At 42.1% G+C, this 5,455-nt stretch overlaps 1 long non-coding RNA gene across 1 annotated transcript; it reads right to left on the bottom strand.

The window, feature by feature from the left end:
* Positions 1-570: 570 nt before the first annotated feature.
* LOC147977260 (uncharacterized) lies at positions 571-5,168 on the bottom strand. Its single transcript, XR_015602204.1, has 4 exons — positions 4,585-5,168; positions 4,392-4,506; positions 1,142-1,269; positions 571-896 (listed from the first exon to the last, which is right to left on the bottom strand). It is a non-coding gene; the product is annotated as an uncharacterized LOC147977260 (long non-coding RNA).
* Between the last annotated feature and the right edge of the window lie 287 nt (positions 5,169-5,455).

The following is a 5,455-nucleotide window of genomic DNA, read 5'->3' as shown; positions in this document are numbered from 1 at the left end:
TTTTATTTTTAGTTTTTTTGCTTTTGCTTCTTTTTAGGAATAAATATTTGATCTAGCCTCTGGTTAGATGTGTTTTTATGTTTTAATTAGTGTTTGTGCCAAGTTTAATTAGGATCTTCTCGGATGATACTTATTTGATCTTGCTGTAAATTCCAGAAACTTTCTGTTCACAAAAATAATTGTTAAAAATCACCAGAACGTGATAAAATTTTGATTCCAATTGCTTCTGATCAATAAACAAGTTGTCTAGGTCGTCCTATTTTGGTTGAAGTTTTGGAGTTCCAGAAGTTTGCGTTAGTTACAGATTACTACCGACTATTCTGTTTTTGACATATTCTGTTTTTCGTGTATTGTTTGCTTATTTTGATAAATTTATGGCTAGTAAAATACTCCCTCCGTTCCGAAATGTAGGTCGCTGGCGACCTTGTTCCGACCAGGTGAAATCGTGCAAAAGGACCGTACTACCCCCAATTTGAATTTGAAGCCTGCGTCGTCTTCTACCTTCAGCCCTCCAGCTCCACGCCCACCTCCGCCCTAGCCCTCCACCCCCACCTCCGCCCTCCATCGCCACCTCCGCTCCCACATCCGGCGACTGTGCCCAGGTCCCAGGCGCCCCCACCTCCGGCGACTGCGCCCAGGTCGAAGGCGCCCCCACATCCGGCGACTGCGCCCAGGTCCAGGGACCCCCACATCCGGCGACTACGCTCAGGTCCAGGCGCTCCCACATCCGGCGACTGCGCCCAGGTCCAGGCGCCTCCACCTCCAGCCCAGGCGCTCCTCCTCTCCCACGTCCAGGAGCTCCTCCTGGCCCGTGCATGCCCAGGTGGAGGCTCTTCCTCGACCTGCTGCTGGGCTCGGCTGCTGCCCAGGTTCATCTCCTCAACCGAAGCTGCTGCCTGCATTTGATTTAGATGTTTGTTGCCGACAATTCAACAAATAATGTGAACAAGTTAACTGAATTTGGCAGTACTGATGGAGTATAATTCAGAGATATCACTAAATTTGAACTGATAATTTGAACAAGAATGCCAAATGTGTGTATACAGAAAGAATGCCAAATAAAGTAAAACTGTAGGTCTTGATTCCTTTTCAAAATTTTAGAAAGATACTCCAACAATTTGCATCATAATGGAGTACTTACTCTGCTTAAGAGGAAAGGAGACCCCTGTTTCGTGCTTAATATTCACAGCCCATGGCTCCATGGCCAGGAGAGAACCTGAAGCTACCCTTTGGTGCTGATGATGCTACCAGCGTTTGAAGTACTCATTCCTGGGAAAATATGGCACAAGAAACATCATTAAAAAATATTCATTCCTCAAGTTTCTTTAATCTTTTACTATGATCAGCACTTGCTGTTAACAGTTGCTATGAGTAAGAGCCGCGACTTGCTGTTAACAGTGGCACCAAGCATCTCTACTCGGTGGCAATCTTTCGGAATGGAGTCCGGAGTCGTCGTAGTCGTAGTCACAGCTCTTGTACACGGTCCTATCAAGAAGAAGAGAGCAAGTCCTACTATAATAGCAAGTCCTACTTGTAGCTCCAACATACTACTGAAAGAAGTGCTCACATGCTACTGTACTGCTGCAAGAAGTGCTAGCAAATGGCTTAAATGTATCAGGTCCTACTCTAGTTTACGCCAGTTTAGGTTGCCGAAAAAATGCACTACTATGGACTATGGAGTATCAGGTCCCTAGCAAAAATGCACTACAGAGCAAGCAATAATGCTACTCCAATTTTCACAGATTAAAGCAATACTGACTGCAAGCAACATTGCAAAATTACAGAGAACCAAAATTGCAAAATTCAGTACTCCATAACATTACTGAAACTTTACTGTGCTTGGAACTATACTGAAACTTTAGTCCATATATATATGATCATTTTTGTTTGAAAAGTTTCATTTAATTTTGTGTGAAGTAGTTTTAATTAAATAAAGTTTTTAACTGCTTGAGATGAGAGAAATGAGAATAAGAGAGAAGGGCTACTGCTTGCAAGCACAGCTGCTTGCAAGTCCTACAGTAAATGATTTCAGTTAATTAACAAAAAAAAGCTTGCTGAGATAATTTTAATTACCACAAATGGTTTCAGTTAATTTTAAAGAACTGGAAAGGTTTAAGTTAATTAAAGAAAAAGGTTTCAGTTTATCTTGATTAACAGAAAATTGTTACTCCTACACTGTACAGAAAAGGTTTCAGTTTATTTTGATTAACAGAAACACATTTTAATTAAATTGACTACTCCATATTGTACATCCTTAACTAAACACATATGCATACAGAAACACATTTTAATTAAATTGATACTCCATACTGAAGAAGAGAAGAGAAGAGAAGAGGAGTTGCTTGTTGATATGCTTGTCGAGATGCTTGAGGAGTTGCTTGTTAAGATGCTTGTGATTATTTGTGTGGAGTATATGTAACTCCTTGAGAAGAGACTTGTGTGGAGTGCATCATTTGTATGATCATTTTCGGAAAACCCCATGTGAAATTACTCCATATGTTTGCAAAAGGCTTCTATGAACTGGATTTTGTGTGGAGTGCATCATTTGTGTGATCATTTTTGTTTAATTAAGAGAGAAGAGGAGAGGGCACTGGAAGAGAGAGAGAGAGAGAGAGAGAGCAGGAAGACAGGACAACACACACACACACACACACATAGAGAGAGAGAGAGAGAGAGAGAGAGAGAGAGAGAAGAGAGGGAACTGGAAGATAATCAAGCACTCCAAGAAGAAAGAAAGAAAGAAGAGAAAAGAAGAGAGCAAGAGGAGTACTCCATTAGTGAAAGTTTCATTTGGTTTCATTTGATTTAGGTCTCATATTGTTGCACTATTGTAAGAGGGCAAAAGAGAAAGAGAAGACATAAGAAAGAGAAGAGAGGAGAGGAGAAGAGTAGTTTAGTTTAGTTTTAATTAAATGAAAAATGTTTAATTAACCAAGAACTACTCCTACTCCTACTCATACTCCAAGAACTACTCCTACTCCTAATTTTAATTAAAACTAAACAGCAAGTCCACACGATTTTAATTTTAATTTAAGGAAAATTCCACACGATTTTACTTGTATGGCCTATCACGATTTTACTGAAACTACTCCTGAGTTTCAGTAGCTTGTATGGCATGTCATGATTTTTTACAGAAACTACTCCTATCATGATTTTGCTGTCATTAATATGCAAGCAACAATTAAGTTCACAATATTAAGTTAATAAGACTGGTAAGCAAGTGAACAAATTCAGAACAAGACTGGAGTATATGTAGAGATAGAAGTACTCCTACTGAACAAGACTGGAATGTCTAAACATGTTCGACTACAGAAGTTCCCTCGCCAAAGCAATGAACATTCATGACTAGCTGGAGTAGATAAACAAACTGTAATACAGGTATGCAAAGAAAAGTGAAGTCAAAAGGCATTATTTCTTTCACTCTAGTGCAATTGTCAATCATTATAGAGAACCAGCCACAGCCACATTGAAGAGAGCAAGAATATGGAGGGCACTGCAGTAGCTCTCCTCCTCTTGTAAGTCCTACACTAAACTAATGAAACTACTGTTTGCAAACTTGAAGCCGAGGAGCACGCCAAGGGGTACGGCGATGAAGTAATAGCATCCAATGTTGATGTATACAGCCAAAAAAATTAAGTCAACAGTATACTGTAGCTGAAACTTTTTCAGTTAATCAACTGAAACATTCTTAGTTAAGTTAATTAACTGAAACTTAACAGCAGCATCAATCATCATCAAGTTTGTGTGTGTGTTAATGTTTCAGTTAATGTGTGTGCAAGAAAGCAATCAGAAAAGGAAGCAAGTACTCCTTGGTACTCCTTGGTTCAGAAATGAATTTGTGTTAATTTTAACTATAGGAAAAGGTTTCAAATAATTTAAAATAAAGGAAATTAAAGGTCTTAGTCAATTTTAGTTTTAACTAAAGTACTACTGCAAATTTTGGTGGAAAGTTCAAAAGACAAGTTAACATCCCACGGTACCACCAAACTTTTCAGTTTACTACTGCAAATTTTGGTGGCAAGTTCAAAAAACAAACAAGAAGAACACATCTAGTCTGATTTATAGAGAACCAGCCACTAGCTAAGCAGAGTTTTAGTGCATTTATAAGGAGAGTTTCAGTACATTTGATGCAGTTACATACTCCTGGCACAACAGAAGCTGCAGATTTTCAGTAAATCCAAAGCTATACCAAGTTACCAGCAGCAAGAATCACTTTATAACACAGCAAGAATTGCAGCACAAGGTAACTAGGTGAAGCTGCAGATTCATGACCAAGACTAGCTAACAGAAGCTCATGAGAATATTAACAAAGACACAAAATTAGCTCCACTACAGGAAAGAACACTCTTGGCACAACACAAAGTTTACCAAGATGCGTACACAAAGTTTACCATCAAGTTTGTGATGTTGTGCTGCATCAGGCTCTACAGGAATGAAGTCTGTCATGAGCTGTCCATGGCTCCTGTCCAAGGCTCTGTCCTACTCCAGGCTCTCTACTCCATCCATCTGGCCAAATCGAAGAGGAAAATAAATCAGGGAAGGGAAGAAGAATTTGTTCTATCAAAGAGGAGATGGTGGTCAGACCTTGATGCAGTACAAGTGGAGTATTGCCTGGCTGCCGCGCTTGTGGAACGCCATGGAGCTCCAGATTTAAGCCCTGGCCAAGTTAAATGAGCTCCAGATTAAAGCCCTGTCCATCTACGATGACGTCCAGATGCGGCTCATCATCACGGCGACATCCAGATGCGGCTCTAGCTCCTCCCGCTCGTGCTCCAGCTCCCCACGCCGCCGTTTCACGCCCGGGCCGGTTCAGCGCCTCCTTCATGCCTCAAAGCAGATCGACTGCCGGCGCACTCAGATCTAGCGCCAGTGCGCACATCCTCCTCGCCCAGCAGCGCGTTGCCGGCGCATAAAAATGGCAGCTTTCTGCATCTACTCCTCGCCCAGCACCGCGTTGCCGGCGCATAAAAATGGCAGCTTTCTGCATCTACTCCTCGCCCAGCACCGCGTTGCCGGAGTAGGAGAGGGCGGCGCGTGGGGAGCGGTAAGCTAGGCGGCGGTGCGTGGGGAGCGGTGAGCTAGGCGGCGATGCGGAGCAAGATGCCGGCGAGAGGGAGAGAGAGAGGGCATGTCGCGCGCAAGAGAGAGACGAGTGGAGGGGAGTGAGTGGTGGGCAGTATCGCGCGCGAGAGAGGGGAACGTGTCGGTCGGCACGAGAAGAGGGGTAGAATGGGAAACTCAAGAAATTTTGTAGCGTAGGAAATTTTGTACTACAGATCGTTAAACGACCTACATTTCGGAACAGAGGGAGTAGTTTATATACCATAGAGAAGTTGGAATACAGTAGGTTTAACACCAATATAAATAAAGAAGGAGTTCATTACAGTACCTTGAAGTAGTGTTTTGTTTTCTTTCGCTAACGGAGCTCACGAGATTTTCTGCTGACTTTTGTGTT

This window comes from Triticum urartu, chromosome 4A (genome assembly GCF_056163025.1).
Source record: "Triticum urartu cultivar PI428250 chromosome 4A, HENAU_Tu73, whole genome shotgun sequence".
In the NCBI taxonomy this organism is placed as follows: domain Eukaryota; kingdom Viridiplantae; phylum Streptophyta; class Magnoliopsida; order Poales; family Poaceae; genus Triticum; species Triticum urartu.
Note: the sequence above shows the minus strand (reverse complement) of the source record. Positions and strands in the feature narration are given on the sequence as shown.